This window comes from Melitaea cinxia, chromosome 2, assembly GCF_905220565.1.
Source record: "Melitaea cinxia chromosome 2, ilMelCinx1.1, whole genome shotgun sequence".
In the NCBI taxonomy this organism is placed as follows: Eukaryota; Metazoa; Arthropoda; class Insecta; order Lepidoptera; family Nymphalidae; genus Melitaea; species Melitaea cinxia.
In genome coordinates this window covers 1,806,601-1,825,192 of record NC_059395.1, presented here as the reverse complement: position 1 = coordinate 1,825,192, position 18,592 = coordinate 1,806,601, and the positions used below count along the sequence as shown (strand labels likewise).

Here is an 18,592-nt window from a genome sequence, read left to right as displayed (position 1 = left end):
AAGTAATATATGTATAGATCATTTAGGTCACATTGTATTTTGTGGCAATCAGTGATGTTATTGATTTTTAAATAAATCTTCTTGTCGTCAGCAAACATTATAAATTTAGAGTAAGTTAAACATGAACCAATATCGTAGAGATACGCATTGTAGAGTAATGGGCCCAGTATAGACCCCTGCGGAACTCCAGAAATGACTGTAACGTAAGAACTTTGCACTCTTCCCAAAGTGACAGCTTGACTCCTATTTGTTATGTACGAGCTTATCCATCTAAAAAGGTCACCTCTTATACCCAGGGCATGCAACTTGTGCAACAGAATTATGTGATCAACCCTGTCGAACGCCTTTTCAAAATCTGTGTAAATAGCGTCAACTTGAACACCACCATCCATAGAGCGAAAGATGTAATCTGTAAATACCATTAAGTTGCTTACAGTGGAACGCCTCTTCATAAATCCATGTTGCTCATCCGGGATCGAAGAGAGAATTAACGGACTTATAGATTGGTATACTAATTTTTCGAATATTTTACAAAATAAGTTTAATTTTGAGATAGGCCGATAATTCTCGATCCGACCACGGGAACCACTTTTATGAATGGGTATAACTAACGCTTCTTTCCAGATACTAGGAAAAGTACTAAAAACGTTTATAGAAAGATTAAAAATTATGGTCAACGGTTTAGCTAGGCAAGAAGCACAGTTTTTTATAAACGTTGGGGGGATTTTATCACTACCTGGGCCCTTGTTAAGATCAATATTTTTTAGTAATTTTAAAACCACGTCCTCAGAGAAACTTAGCCTATAAATTGTGTCAGTTGATTCTGCTAGTAGTGGGAGATTATATTGAGTAGCTGGTTTTTGAAATACACTCTCGAAAAAATGGCTGAAACCTTCGCAGGCGTCAGCTTCACAGCGGTAAGAATTGTCACCTAAAGTGAGTACGTTGGGGTATCCTGTGTTGCCGCTACGCAATGTTTTCAAGTATGACCACAGGTATTTAGGGTTCTTCTTAAGATTTGTTTGTATATATTCTTGATACGAATCGTAACATTTTATTTGGATTTTCTTTTGTCGCCTTCGTAGAATAGAAAACTCATCGTAGTCTCTGGGATTACCGTGCCGAATCCACCGCCTATGCGCTCGGAGTTTGTCATTTATTACGCGTATTAAGGGTCTTGAATACCAAACGGGAAATTTATCTCTCCGGTGGAATATTTTTTTTGGTACAAAATCATGTATGACTTTATTAATAATAAGGTAAAATTTTTGTGTTATTTCGTCTATGTTATTTCCCTGAAGTACTGTGTGCCAGTCAACGTTGCGAAGAAAGTTATTGATTTCATAGTAGTCGGCTTTAAAGAAGCAATACTTTATAAAAGATTCGCGTCTAATACAAGGCAACATAAGATCCGGTGCATTTAAATCCAAACATGGGTGATAGCCATCCTCCGAAACTAACGCAGTAGTAGATCGAGAAACATCAATGTGGGTATCACTAAATATTAAATCCAAAATATTATTACATTTATTAATACATAAATTATATTGACGAAATCCAGATAGGTTACATGAGTCGATTAAATAATCAGTCGCTAATTGTAAATCCGTAGAAACGCTTCTTTGGGTCGTGTGGCCCGATGGTGACCACGTAATATGCGAGATATTGAAATCTCCCCCTATGATAAAATGATCGTTAGGATGTAAAGATACGATTTTAGTTAGCTGACACGTAAAATTGTTAAGACGCTGGACGTGATTGTCATCAGGTGGAATATACACTACACATATATGTAGGTTGCGCTTATCGCGAGCGTCCAGTGCGGTCGCTGCGACAGTCGTCCAAAGGCACTCGACGCCTGCGCATGCCCAGTCAGGACGCTCGCGCGCGTGCAATTTCTGCTTTATACACAGCATGACACCGCCACCGTGCTTTATGGAAGAAGTAGTTTCGCTTCGATCGCATCGAAACAGGTCGTAGCGGTCATCACACAGTTCACCCTTATAGAAACCCTCTTTAAGCCATGTTTCAGTGATAATGACAACGTCGTGATCACATGTTAATAGATGATTTCTGAATTGCACAGTTTTTGTACGTAAGCCCCGTACGTTTTGATAGAATAAGCTTAACTGAGGCATTGGGGTATTTTTATTATGTAATAAAATATAATTTGTTTAACTTTAATCGCATTCGGGTTAAGATATATATTAAGATTAAATAAGTGCAGTTTACTTACATACATTGAGATAAACACGGGAGCTGGAATATTACATTTTAAGTATAGATATTTGTTCCCTTTTAGTGCGTTTAGTAAATTACTACAGAGTAGTATCTCGAATCGCTGATAACAATAGATGCAATTTTTATTTATACGATAAGCACGAATCATGGTATTTGTATAGATGCAGTGTAAATGAGAATCAATGCGTTGTGTGATGTACAAAAGTAGTGTATGCGTATGTGTTTTATAAGGTGTTGTGTTTTGTAATTTTGTGGTATGTGCCGTGGTGTAAGGTGTTTGCCAACAATGAAGGGATAAGACTAAACAGCAATAAATAATACGTAGTAAGTACGACTTCATTTTACATAGAAAGACAACGGGGACTGGAATTAGCATCAAAGTTATGTTATTTTCTGCAAATCCTTTTCTGTAGCTATAGTTATGACAGGAGATTCCTCGTTTTTTCTCAGAAAAATGTTACAATTCCTTATCCAAGTAAATTTATAAGACCTTTCCTTAGCCCGGATTTTTACTGCGTTAAAAAGCTGTTTATTTTCGGGAGTTAGGTGTTCATTAACGAAGAATTTCCTGTCAGGACCGGCCAAGTTTATATTTTTGGTACCAATCCCCCTCGCCCTACGCAATCCCGCGATAATTTTGTCCTTCAACATCCTACTCTGAAGTGTTGCAACGATTGGTTTTGGTCGGCCTTCGACTTTATGCATAGGCTGAACGCGGTGAGCAGACTGGATTTGATCTGGCTGAATCTGGACCCCGGCGTGACTGGCGATTTTCATAACAAGTTCAACAGGGGACTCGTTAGTGGTTTCGGGAAGCCCTACGATTTCAATGTTGAGGAGTCTCGCTCTTTGTTGCTGTTTACTGAACTGTCCCTGCAGTTCTGACAACTTGTCTTCTGTCTGGAGTATGTTATTTTGTAATTTAGCAAAGTCTTTCATCAGGGATTCATGTTCGTCCAGTAATTTTGAGTGAGACTCCTCGAGGAGATCATATTTGGTAGTTACAGCCACTATCTCTTTGCGGAATTCTGCGAGTAATGTATTTTTTAGGTCGTTAATTATTTCGATTTTTAAGAGGCTCAGTTTGGAGTCCATCATAGAGCCTATACGGGATATTAAGTTTGTATCTTCATTGGCTTGAGCAGTAGGTGAAAGGGCTGGAGGCAGAGGGGCTTTTTGTGTTGGCGATGCAGACCGAGTTTGTACCAACGATGCAGGGGCTGGTGGTGGTGGGTCCAGCAGCGTCGCCGTCATGCCATCCTTATTAATTACTGTTTTCGAGGCTGTGCGCACCGGGGTGTTGCTGTTATCCCCGACTTTGCGAGAGCTTGCCACGCACAAGGGGCACTTCCACTGAGATCTTGACAAATCATTGTTGAAACCGACACAGTCCGAATGATATAGGCGCGTACAATGGGCACACTTGATACGCTTTTGTGATACCGTTATGGTGATCTTGCAGGCCTCACAGATTCCAGCCATTGTAGTAATTTATAGGAGTTTATATTAAAAGTACACTAAGCACAATACACAAACGTCTGCGGCAATCGAATAAGCGGGTACGTAGGCACCACTATACACAACTCCGAATAACACCTTATTATCGATCTTCTGAAGAAATCCCAATATCACAGCTGAGTTCCGCAGTAATCGTTAGGAAAAAGGTTCTGATAGTCAGTTGGTTAAACGCACTATTTACTTAATTTACTAGTTTTTAGCAGAGATGACAATAAACACAACCGTTCACTCTTAAGGTGGGTAGCCGAAACTTAATTAGAAAACTCCTTCAACTTTGTGGTCTGTTTCGAAACGATTTTCGTTGTGAGGTTTAAAGTTTAAAAAATTGCACGAATCACGGAAAAAATAAAGTCTTCTTAATGTTATTGAAGCTTTTAACTTTTGCTCATATGCTTGTTAAATACTTTTTATTCAGCTGAATAAATTATTTTTAGACTAGTTTCAAAAAGTTAGTTTAATTTAAAATTTATCAGTAAAACATAGACATTAAGCTGCCCACTTTAGTAACAAACATATGTTTCGTATGTTTCGTCGCGGCTTCGTCTGCGTGGAATTTAACAAAAAAGTTATTGTTCACTTTGCAGAGTTATAAAATAAATATATTCCTAAAATAAAATTAGCCTAAGTTACTTCTTACTTCATCAGGTATCTGCCAGTGAAAGTCTCGTCAAAATCGCTGGATTGTTTCAGATATTAACCGGAACAAACAGACAGACAGACAGACAAATAGACAGACAGATAGACAGACAGATAGACAGACAGACAAAAACTATGAAAAATCTTATTTTGGTATATGTACCGTTGATACATCCATAATATGCATTTAGTAAAAAAAGCTGTCATTTGAATATTACAAACAGACACTCCAATTTTATTTACCTATAGATGTATAGATTATTTACTTTATGAGAATTATATCAGACAGTCAAAATACCTAACTAGCAACTGATCGCTAGCGTATCTAAATTAAACACCAAATAATTTAATACCTAATTTATTGTATAAAATAACATTTTTCGTATATTTCAAACTCAGGTTTTAGTTCAACTTTCAAAAGAGATTGAATCGTAAAAACTGACTAAGGCTAAAGATATACAATATTCATCAAAGTAAGGTAAGGATTTTTGATGTGTTACAGATCTACTTTAAAAGGTTAATTTACTCAATAAAATGCTTTAGTAAAAATAGAATAATAGTACGATAACTCAATATTATACGAAGGACGTGGTTGAGAAATTTACAAGCCCACATTTTATTTATTCAAAGATTTAGAATATCTAATTTTCTTAATTTCGGCTAAAACAAACTCAAAGACCACAATTGCTTCGTTAAAGCACTAACGTTCTAATAATCAAATTATAAAATAAATTATTAAATTTAAACCAAATTTAACCAAATCAGAATTTATGAATCACATTTAACTCAACACTCGGATGAGTTACGTCTTCGAGGGTAGTTTTACAATGAATTATCAAACTACAAAGTTCTGATTAATCGTCATCAAATTTTCGTGTTAACATGTTATATAAGTTATCAAATTAATAAACAATATAATCTTATTACGTGCAAGTGTTCTATAACGTTGTTGAATCAGATTCAAATCAGCTTACCTCCTCAATCAATAACGTAGATTAATTGATTGGTTCGTTAATGTCATCGATGGATTTATGCCTGTGAATTGTATAGGTTGTTATCGAGTTCTACGAAAGGTACCTTATATTCGTATGTTGAAGGATTTATTACTAAGATGATTGTCATAATAAAACTTTCTTCAATGGTGCTACGCTTCTTTTGGTCTTAGCGTGATGATAGGCTATAGCCTATAACGTTTTTCGATAAATGTGCTGTCTAACACTAAAAGAATATTTCAAATCGGACCAGTAGTTTCTGAGATTAGCGCGTTCAAACAAACAAACTCTTCAGCTTTATAATATTAGTATAGATTAGATTCCTGAATAATTTTGGTTTGTAACATTATTTGAAGAACTCTAATTGAATCGTTTTGAAAAATAATTTAAACTGTAATATTTGAGAGGATATTGATTTATCTTAAATTACTTCGGGTTTACTATTAATTACACTTTCTTAGCTATAACACAATGTCTTATAGCCTTTGTTATGGCCTATTGGTGGTAAATGTCTAACAAATCAAAAGCAAAGTTTTTTTAAAGCAACGCTTTAATGGTATATCGATTACATTGTTTTGATACCGACTAATTTTATGTCTAATTTGAAAAATATAATACCGACTAATTTTATGTCTGAATTAGTCTGAATAGACTTTGACAAAAATAAAATTAACGGAAGGTGTTATCAATATTACTCAATAAAGATGGTTATTTTTTATTAAAATAAAAAAACTCATTAAGTAGTATAATTATTTCATTTTTATTATAATTATTTTTTATTTTTTGTTTTTACTGTCTTCGTAATATTTATCAATATAAATTATGTTAGCATAAAACACACATTATAGTTCAATTATATATATTACACAACTCATTTTCATTAAATTACTCGAAAAATTTGAAATAATTAACGAAATTGTAAAGAAACAAGGGTCCAATCGGGATGATTCTTCATTGCTCAAATTGAAACCCTTCACATTGTAACCGCTCAATAATAATAGCGATTCCTAATCCCGCGAAAGCGCGAATTGTTTATCAAGGCTCCGTCGAAGATTTGCTTCGTAACAACGAGGAATTTCTAATCAACATTACAATTACGATATTAATACTTCGTAATATAAAATTAATGTAACAACTTGGAGAACATATATTTCGAAGTTTCACAATATTATACATATTTACAATTCACAACTTAAGAACTAAATATTTACAGATAGTTATAGTCTAAAGTATAAATCATGTCCGCGTGGAATGGTATCAAGAATGCCGGCACCATTTCCCCGTTGAATCGCTATGCCGATTCTCTGGACGAGTAATGCACCAGCCTCTTATCACCAGCAGAGGCAGTAAGACGAGGAATTATCTTTCTTAAAAATAAACTTTTGAACATAACAATTTTATGAAAAACTAGCTGACCCGGCGAACTTCGTATCGCCTAATAGTGACTTTTAAGTATTATCACAAATCTTTTGTATGGGAGTATAGAAAAGTGTTGTTTTTAGACTTTTTCAGGAAATTTAAATTTATTTTTTTTTAGAATTTTTCTCTCCGTAAGAACCATCCTCGTACTTCAAGGAATATTTATAAAAAAGAATTAGCGAAATCGGTCCAACCGTTCTCGAGTTTTGCGCTTAGCAACACATTCAGCGACTCATTTTTATATTATAGACAGACTGATTTGAACAATGAGTTTTAACTAAAATTGAACGTATACCATATTTGCTTTTACTTATCTTGAGTTCTTAATATTAGAGACATGGCGAAGGAGATATAGCTTAGAAAATCAATCAATAGGCCTCCCAAAGTTCGCGCCAGACATCCCGGTTTTCCGCAATCCTGCAGTGGACTGCAATAGGCTGAACTGACTGACTAACTAACAGAATCGTTATCTTAAAAAGTTAATAAAAATTATTTTTCTAACTAGTCTATAACAAGAAGATATTAAGCTACATTATAAACATAACCTTAAAAACCATTAACAATATTTACTACGCCATAAAGTTATTGCATTGTTTCATGTTACAATGTGTTCATTGTAAGGTACCGTCATCCCAAAATATTGCAATACAAAACTTTTAATAGCTTCTCATTTATACGATTCTACTTTGAGTTTTACTGTACATGATATTTGATATTTTATGCTTTAGATAAGTGCAGTAAGGTATATATTTGCTTGACTGAAGCTCAAGTTTTAATAGCTTAAGTGACTAAACAGTTTGTAAGTAATTAAAATCATTTTATGATATTTGAAGTGAAAGCATTTGCGGTCTGGAATTTAGAGTTAGGATTCCATGACAAAAGGATACAAATAACTCTAACATTAATATATTTTTATTATTGTAGTAAAACTTCTAGACTTGGTTAGTAAGCTGGCGAATGCGTGACAAAAGCGTTACGAAAAGTGTGATAGAGCGAGGCGAACGGAACTTGAGTGGAGGATGTAAGTTAGATGGAGCTAGAGAAGTCTTACTTTAGTCCTGTGGTTGAAAGCACACCTTTTCACCGAGAATTTAAAATAGTGTGTAATGTATTTTATGGTATTCTGTCGTATACATTTATGTATTTTTTTTTATATTTTCGCATTTTCGTTTCATGGAATTTTAAAACACAACGATTCTAAAAAAGTCTCGCTTCAATAAAATAATAAAAATGTTTGATACACAAGGGTATTTATTTATTCTTAATGTACAAGATGTACAAAGGCAATCTTATCGCTAAATAGCGATTTCTTCCAGATAACCTCTGGGTACTGGACACGATACAGTAGCAGCGGTGAGAAGTATGCACAAATTAAGGAAAAAAATCAATAATAAATAGATAAAAACTACGATATGATAGACTTACACTTACTACTTGGGTACTTGAGATCAGTATTGGTTAGCCGTGATCGTCTGAAAGGTTGAGGTATATATTTCATTAGTCAGGGCTGCTGCAAATTACCTCAAAAAATATACTGTATACTTACCATATGTAGTATAGTGTACTAGGTGTTAACCGTGGATTTACTCACGTTAATTTGAGAAAAAAAAGTATTTATATATTTATATATGTATTATTTCTATGTATGTTTATCAAAAAGAAAAAAATAGTTATTACAGTAGCCTGTTACCTGTGACTAAAGCATTAAGTTGCTTACCATAGGAACAGACGACCATGTGTGTATGTTATAATTATTTATTTATTTATTTATTATTATTATTTATTATAAAATAGCTCATAGTCATTCTTGGTAAGTGGGCTATCCAAAACAAAAATAATTTTTCAATTGCAACTAGTACTTCCTGAGATTAGCGCGTTTAAACATACAAACAAACTTTGCAGTTTTATAATACTAGTAGGTACAGAGAAACGAATTTACTTGTAACTTATATGGAAGTACTGACTGCGACACGCGGTTTTTCAGTAGTTTTTGCGTAAAAAATAAGTAACAGACATACATACATACATCCCCACAAACTCTAGTAGGATTCATGTAACTCACACGTGCATAACTGCACCATTATTTTCGTATCAATGTTTATTCTAAGCTACGATACTGCCCACTACAAGGCTTAACAGCCTCTTAATGTTGCATTTACACGAACGCTTCGTCTTGTTATTATCACAGGAAAGATACTCTACACTAATTGGATACTTTAAGTGTAACCGCAGCTTTATGGATATATTTATGTATTAATCGAATCCGATGTTTCTACTTCGTTTCGCAGGTGTGTTCCATCCCTAATCCATTATCATGTTTGACAAATGGTATTTTCGGTAGGAATATTTATAGCTTCTTTGCTTGTAATAACGTTACCGATGATAATTTGTTCTTTTTTTATTTAATAAGAATTTATGTAATCAAATATAATGGAATTTGTCGGATTTTTTTTTCTTGGTGTTTGTGAATATGCTTTTTTCTAGTAGTGTGTTGAGCGCGTGTCTACGTTGAATTTTTTTGGGTATTACTACTAGAACTATCTTTATTTTACTACTAGGTCAGCAAACAAGGGTACGACACACCTAATAATAAGCAATTACCGTTGCTTAGACGCCTGCAACACCAGAAGCATTGATGGCTCTTACTCACCCTGCCCCAATCCCCCAGGAGCTCTGGTCACCTTACTCACCACAGGAACACAACGCTGTTTGAAAGGAGTAATATGTTGCTGTAATATTCTGTCAGGTAGAAGTACTTTCCCAGTCGGGCTGTTCCAGATTTTGAGCAGAATATTTCTTGCTGTAGCCTTTCTCACTTGAATCTTATCCAAAATATTTAACTTAGTGCATACTAGTGGAACGCGTAACAGATTGTCGATTTGATGTATCCTACAATTTTAGAATGGTTTTACCTAAAATTTAGAACTTGACGTATACAAGTTGAACGCGTAAATTGGAATATCACCAATTTGAATTTAACTTACTAAACCTGAGCTTTAGTAATAATATCACTATCATCTCATTGTGTATATATATAATATTTGTCCCCAAAATAAATATTCTGCCGACGCCTTGGTTGCTATTCTTGCTTCGAGCAAAGTTATATTTGTTCAAATATTTGTTTTAATTCCACACGCATGTGTGTCTTTCTTATATGCCTCGTAAAGAGCTTCAATTAAGAACCACGCAAAAAAGCTATAACATAAATTTGACACAGCACTGGGTGTTGCCCTGACAGTCGCGATTTTGGTTCCCACGTATGGCAAACATTTGTATTGGCCATACAGTTTGCCATGGTCTGGTCGTTTGTGCTTGTATATAGTGTGTTTCCTGATCCCGGACCCAGGAGATTCTCTAAATGGGGGAGGTTGAGGGTGAGGCATTTATTTATTTATTTCCAAACAAGAAACAAAAACAATAAAAAAAACATTCCAGCACTCCACTAATTATTTACTAAATTTATTTATACTTCATTTAACCTTTATTTAATATCTATTGTTTAATTTGTCAGGTAGTTTCATTCAATTAGAATTAATGGCTTTCGCTAGTGCCGAAATAGCGCGGATAATATCGCCAATGTCACGTAGGACCGTGAAGATTCGAAGGATATTGTTGTAGGTAGTGTGATTGCTACCGAGCTTAGATCAAAAACTGATAAGATTACTAAAATATATTTGATCAAATCTACTATAATTACTTATCTTACTGATACATTTTTTATATTAATATAAGTAAGTAAAAGTATTTAAAGTAAGTTTTATTGCCATAATAAACAACGTAGATAGACGAAAAATCGTCAAGTAAATACCTACTCATTATTAGAAAAAATCAAAAAGTACTTGATAGATTTTGATTAAATTTAAATGAGACCATAATTATGACAAGCACCACCTTTAAATTAAATAAGAATCTTTGAAATCGGTCCGCCCAATTATAGCACAAAAAGAAACAATTGAATCGAGAACCTTATCCTATTTTAAAATCGGTTAAACATTATATCGAACAACAAATAACACCATAATACCCTAACACCAGAACTGCTATGAATATAATATTACTATGGAAATGTGACGATTAATTGACACGATTACTGTTTGAGGAATCCTGAGCTAGACATACATATTAAATAGAAGTCAAATTGAGTGCACAATTAATAACTAATACTACAGACGTTTCATAAATACAGTAATATTACTTTAAGCTTAGATTTATATTATTCGCTATAAAGTTTTAAAATTTATTATCATTATACAGCGTGTAGCATTCCACTGCTGAACATAGGCCTTTTTGCCCATGTACGAGAAGGATTGTCGTTAAATCCACCACGCAGCTCTACTGCTAATTGGCAGAGGTATCCCTACTATGAGTAACGAAGGCTATCAGTAACTTATGATAAGAACCGGGACCGTCAGCTTAACATGCTGACTGATGAGCGAGACCCACTAGAAAGATATCGAAACCAAGAATTTTTTGTCAAATACAATATATGTAAATCAATCTGAAATGTCACGTGTTTTACCAATTACTTATCATGACATACAGTAATTAAAGTGTTATGATATTATTTATGAAAGTAATTATTATTGACGTAGATTTTTTTTTTTGTGAAAATTAATAAAAGTATTATTAATACCCTGCCATATTGCGATCAAAATCCTGTGAGGAGCATTCAGTAGCACACACACACACACACACACACATCTATATAAATAAATAATTGTCTAAACATTTTTTAATATTATATCAAAAAAGTGTCTGTTTGTAATATTAAAATAACCGCTTTTTACTAATATGGATGTATACACGGTACATATATCAAAATATTTTTGTCTCTCTGTCTGTTTGTTCCGGCTAATCTCTAAAACGGCTGAACCGATTTTGACAGGACTTTCATTGGCAGGTAGCTACTCTGCGAACTGAACAATGACTTTTTTGTTAAATTCCACGCGGATGAAATCGCGAGCTCAGCTAGTATTACATAAAATTTCTGTGACCTTTAAAATAAAGTAAAATATTCATTAAAACATTTCATATCATACGACGAAGACGTAACACAACACGTACGCTACAATTTGATATAACTCGAAAACACCCTATATTCCCAAGTGCGAAATTTCATAATATTTATTTAAAATTTAAAATCATCAAATTCAACGTTAATTAGAGAACGTCACGAGATGTAGCTAATTAGTTCCCTCGAATACAAATAGTTTCATCTCGGAAGACTTGCTAGTACAAATTTGTACAAGATTTTATACGGGAATACCTTGATTCTGCAGTAAGGTTTTATTTGCACGTAGGTGTGCTTTTGTGTCTATGTGTGCGTCGTAGAATGTACGACTGTTTGATGTATTTGTAAGCGTCTGTGTACATGTCCGTATATTTTGATAGTTTTATTTGTTCAATATGTATCTTTATAAACATAGTGCAGTACCACTGAGTAGAAATAATATTTAAGCAGTAGATTCATCTTTCATAATCGCGATTTCTATACCCATTCGAAGCGCATTTTAAAAACGAGTATACTTTAGACCACACGACTGAAGTAAAACTGCCTATCTTATCTCAACTTTCGTTCACCTCGCCCCATCACACTTTTCGCAACTCTTGTCACGCTCATCAGCTTACTCTTCAAGTCAAGCGTGCGTAAAGAAGTTTTTCATCAGTAAACTTATGAGCAGTGTTTCGTTTCTGCATTGGGTATCAGTATCTCTGTAAAATACAATCTGGGAAGAAGAAGTGGTGACAGTTCGGGTTGGTATAAAATATCAGTTCACGATGTGTATCTATATATATATATCTGTTTACGGTTAAAATTGAAACAAAATTTAATGCGTTACTATTTAAAAAAAATCAGTAAGATTCATTTCTCTAAGTGTAATAATTTTTAAATATACAATTAGATCTGCAAACAAGTACATGGCTCGTCTGATGGTAAACGATTATCATAGCTTATAAACGTCTCCATCACCTAAAGCATCGCAAGCACTTTGCCAACCCTACCCCCAATCACCCCGGGAGCTTTGGTCAGCTTACTCACTACAAGAACACATCACTGCTTGAAACCAGTATTGCGTTTCTGTAGTGTATTTGTAGCTGTGATCTTCTGTAAGGTCCAGGTACTTCCTCCGTCGGGCTACTTCACATTTTGGTACGGGTATTTCCTATATCAGTTTTTAAACTAGATTCGAAATAAATTTTACACACATATAAATAAAAGTATCATGAAATCTATTCTCTCCCTGTTAACTGTCAGTTTGTCCAGAAACGAGGTCATTGTGTATAAAGCTACAACTTTGTTCCAGTCTGTCTACCTTCACTCTATTTATTAAGTTTAAAATTTAAATAATACGCACAAACACAAAGTTAAAACGATGGCGTCGATCGTAGTTAAGTTGGGAGTGTGTGCAAAATTTAATGCTATTAGGTTATTTAATTATTTTTTTAATGTTATTAGATGAAGAATGGCATCACTAGAATTTATTCCTGTGTTGGTAATTCGGAAACACACAATACACAAGCTGAAACGCCCAGACTATGGCAAACATCTGTACGGTCAATAGAACGGTCTGCCATATGCGACGATTGAAACAGCAGCACAACAGCCTCTATCCAATGCTGTGGCCGTTTCGCTAACGCGTTGTCAACATAATCATGCGTCGTAAATATATGCATCTATTAATCCTCCCTAAAAACTATTGTTCTGCTTAAACAGTTCGTATATTTTATTAAATAATATAACTATATATTATATATATCAACTTTATACGCAGAAAATATAAAATATCCTTTATCAGAATAGTAAACTACTAACAAAACTATCGATCTTCGAACATTTGCAAAACTAAACGATAGTCCATTATGTTCCGAATAAATAGTTGGTGAAACTTTGTGATGAAACTGCTTACAGTGCTGGTACATTGTTTTGCTGTTTAATAACAATAATTTTGAAGAACATTTCATATCACTTTCGTTAAATATTAATCATCAAACACGTCATCTATGGTTATCTACGGTAGATAGAATTAAAGTCTGGTTGACCTCTGAATTTATTCCAAAATATGCATACAAGACACTACAAAAACTCAGTGGTATCATTCATGATTAGACCCGAGAAATTCTGTATCAAACTGTTAATGTGTCCTATCCACCGTACTACAGTAGCACCATTCACGTACGTTCTAAGACCTAATAGTAAGTGGCCTACAAAAGCAAACATTCCGACCAGAAACCAAAATTTGCTCACATAAATCTCCATTCTGAATGGGAAACTGGCATCCATTAGCGTTAATAGAAGTTTTGTCACCAAAACACTATAACAGTCTTGGCTTAATATATAGTTTATGTAATTACAATAAGACAAAATTTATTTCGTTTTTATCATTTACGCCATTTTGGTTGATTCTAGCGACTATTTTCATTTTTGTATAATGTGATAAAAATATTTCTGTGCTATTATAAACTGAAGGTTTAAAAACTATTTAAGATTATGTTACAGTAAATAATTAGTATCTTTAAATAATCTGATATTAAAATACAAAGGTGAGAAATATGTAAGGAAATCGAGAAACTCGAGATAATATCTTAACCTTCAAATAATCTAATATTGAAATACAAAGGTGAAAAATCTCTAAGGAGATCGAGAGACTCGAGATAAGAAACTACCTCTCACTATTATTTTCGTCTAATGAGAAATTAACTAGAATATCTATTATTTATGTTCAACAAAGATAATCAAAAAGTTATTATCTTTCGAATTATTAGCTTCATTAACTTTGATGATAAACAATAGGCATTCATCGTCTATCGCGAGATAGCCAAATTGACTTGATTCAAGGACCAATTATGATGGCTTCAACTAATACCTTTTGTACTTAACTCCTGTTTTTATTTTTGTATTTTTGCTCACTCTTAGTGTACAATAAAGAGTTTTTATTATTATTATTATTAGTAAAACAAGATAATATTTAAGGTACAACACAAACTCCTACTTTTGTAGCTAATTGCAGATTAACAACGAGCTACAATCAGTCAATATTTCTTACTAGTTACCCAATATTGACGTAGTCGTGAAGAAATATGGTAAAAGATGGGAAATTTTTAGTCGAGTAGCCTCTTTCGGGTAGCGTAGCTGGGCTATTTAGAGCTCCTTGTTTACTGCACGTTCCTTTCGAGCACAATGGCTTTTTAGCCCCCCCAAACGCAAATCTGTTCTTCTTTGGATGGAGGTCTAGCTTGACTTTTGGCTCTGGCGTATCTCTTAAGAATACCCACTGCCCTTCCATTATTTGCTTAATTTTGATGTGTAGCACCGTTCTCCCATGACGGTTCAGTACAAAAAATGCTGTTTATGACCGTGTGTTAGTTGATATGAGTGAGATGTTGAAAGAAATTTGAAGTTGGTTCCAATTTTTGGATAAATAATATAAAATGAAGACGATTGACAGTCGTTTTATGATTGAAGTTAATTTTTTCACCCAACTCACGGCTTGTTTGGAGACCATTCTATTTCAAAAGTGCTTTCAGATTTCCTTGCCGCGCTGAGTAGATTTTAGAGGTTGTAGAAGTAGAATAATAGACTATTTTTTTAAGTTATAAATTTTAATAGCACGCGGTCAGAAAACAGGGGGTAGGTTCGGAATCAGGCGCGTTAGGCACCTGATTTTCAGCCTTTATTTCCTTAGCTGGCCCACGCCGCGACAACGTACCTTAGAAGTAATATGGAAGGACACTGGCCTGACTAATTCCCGGCGATGATGGTCTTCAGTTCCGTCTTCGTCCGATGACCGGCGGAGATCTCCACCGGTGTAAATGCCGGTAATCAGTAGCCCGTTATTAATCGAGGGCAGTGACTCGATTTGTAGCAAAGTATGATTAAAGATATAGATCTAAGAATAAATCCTGGAACGAAGAAAGTTCCGAGTCAGGAAAAGAACAATTCAGAAACCAGTGTCACAATTAGCAAAATAATAAATAATTACAATTTTCTCGTTAAGTTAAGAACACCAGCAATATGTAATTATAATAGATATCATGAGAACTCACCCCAGCGGGATTTAAGCCGAGTTAGGGTCGAGGTTAGGTCTCGAGGTTCGGCGGCAACGAAGTGCAAAGAAAAAGAAACAAAGACACGCGAGCAAGGCGCTCCTTATATTGACAAGCAAAAGTCTATGCGTTAAGCATAGTCTGTATTTTTATAAATTATTAAGTTTAAATTTAGATATTAAATTATTTTATAATTTAAGGAGTAGACAGGAATATTAAATTTAGAATTTCTAATTACAATTAAATTGATTTTATTAAAGAAAGATCAATAATTACCAAAAAACATCAGCGGCATCTATCAAGTCTATTAGAGAAAAAACGCCGATATGAAACACCAATAGTCACGAATTGTTGAAGAATGCCGATAGATGGCGCTACAAGTAGAAGCATGATAAAAATAAATTGAAAAAAACTTAACCTTTACTACAAGATCTTATTTATTAGAGTAACGTTCCAGCACAACGTTACATCCTTCGTCGAATTCAGAAGGTCTTTCACTGCGGGGCATGTTGTCGACGTCAATTTTTGATCTTTGCAACCCATTCCTTATTTTAGAATCGCCTATGATATCTTCTCCGTAGATATGAATGAGGTAAGGCACAGCAGAAATTATCCTCCTCAAAACCTGGAACAACCCGATAGGGAACTACCTCGACCTTACAGAAGATCATAGATAAAAAAAAAATCCAAAGGTTATAAAGAGTAGATTATAAATTCTAAACATTATAATAGTCAAACGGTAATTTTATAGAACGGAAATTTAACAATTAAAAATCGTAATATTACAATCTCCATGGAATAGACGAATGAATGTGCAGGTCCAATAGACGACAAGATCGGTTCTTAAAAATAATGGACGAGAAAATTTAAGAGAAACGATAAGTGATGGGATATTTTTTCCGTGCAATTATATTTGCCAGAATCAGAGCACTGTCCTATAGTTGTTGTGCTTTTGCGGTTTCAAACACTGCACACGGCAATTGTTTGTATTGACCATATAGATATTTGCCGTGGTCTGGGTGTTTGTGCTTGTGTATTGTGTGTTTCCACAGGACTAAATACTAGAAGAAACTGTTAAGTGTGAGGCGTTTAAAGTTATATGTACTTACAAACATTTTCTTAAATCAAAGATATAGCAAAAGGAAAAAAATTAGTAATGGTGTTCTGCAGTTTTCTCCCCATATGTTTCACTTGATCAAACAATAAAAGCAAATGGTAAATTACATTTCAAATTTCGATTCCGATACTAGAATTTTCGATATTCAATCGGCATGAGTTTATTTTATAAGTAGGTTAAGTTGACTTTGATAACGTGTTTAACATAGATAGAATAAGTTGGCACCTTCCAATTTATGAGACTGTATTTCAAAGCATACGAGTACCAAGTGTTGTGAATATTCCGTGTAACGTTTCCAACATTTTGTTTATGTATGTTAATAGGTTAGTAGCGGTATTTTGCATGTGTTGTTTACATCGAGAGCGAAAATGTGCGTTACTTTGTGCATGGCACTCATCACCATATAGATTGGGTTTACATTTTACGCGAATATTTGAAGGTAATTTTGGATCTACAAACGGTTTTCATATAAGTGTGTACAGATAAAATTGAATCTTAATTGGAAAAGGAAAGGAATGCTAATTTATGAGAAAATTCGAAAGCGTGACTATTTATTTTCAATTTTTGAGAGTTGAAAGATAAATTATTAAATGTTAACCTACTTTTATATGTACTGTCACAGAAAATTTGAATTGACTAGCCTGGCCTCGCGTTTCGCGTTTTTCTCGGTAAATGGACTATTAAATACAAAAAAGATTTTTTCAATTCAAACCTGAAGTTTCTGAGATTAGCCTGTTTATACGAACTGAGTTTGACTGAGGTAGAGCACAGTAGGAAATTTTCTGCTCAAAATATGGAGCAGCTTGACTGGGGTTAAGAGCTAAATAATACTGTTTTCAAGCAGTGTTGTGTTTCCGTTGGTGAGTAAGGTGACAAGAGCTCCTGGGGGGAATTGGGGATAGGATCGGCAACGCGCTTACAATGCTTCTGGTGTTACAGACGTCTATAAGCTACGGTAATAGCTTATTATACGTTGAGCCGTTCGTTTATTTGCCGACCTAGTTATATAAACAAAAAAAAAAACTAATTTTTATAGATCTACAAAACATTGTTTTTAACAAAACCTAAGCTTTCAAGAAATTTTAGTTCAATTTTACTAACGCTTCTTGAAACAATTAATCTATTAATAATAAATCACAAGATTGGCTTTGTCACTAACCTGCAACCAAGTCTCGATTTATATCTTGAAGCTAACTTTAAAAAAAAAGGATTAAGAGTTCTTATAAAAAGTTGTCTTCAACAACATGGAATCTTTTAAAACTTTTATGAGCCGAAGACTCTCGACTTTGTTACATTTTAAACATTAATTTCTGATGGGATGGTATAATTTTAGAGTACCTTCCTTGCAGAACAGTTTCGGAAAGCGCTAACAAAGTTCTTTCTTGCGAGAAAACTGCGTTTCAGCTGAAACAAACTATAAATTTATCAAACGCTGGTACACTGCCAATATTTTAAGCTCTTTATAGCAATAATTCATTAAATTTTTGATATATTTACCGCCATAATTTTTAGAATATCTTGTTACAAGCTTCTTAGTAGAAATCTGAAACATAACAACACTATAACATTCGAATTTAAAACTTAACCTTAGATTAAAAAGTAATGACTCTACATTACTTATTTG

The 18,592-nt window shown here is 34.0% G+C and overlaps 1 long non-coding RNA gene across 1 annotated transcript; it reads left to right on the top strand.

The window, feature by feature from the left end:
• Positions 1-1,942: 1,942 nt before the first annotated feature.
• LOC123659620 lies at positions 1,943-15,387 on the top strand. Its single transcript, XR_006744045.1, has 3 exons — positions 1,943-2,091; positions 2,303-2,569; positions 15,377-15,387. It is a non-coding gene; the product is annotated as an uncharacterized LOC123659620 (long non-coding RNA).
• Positions 15,388-18,592: the final 3,205 nt, after the last annotated feature.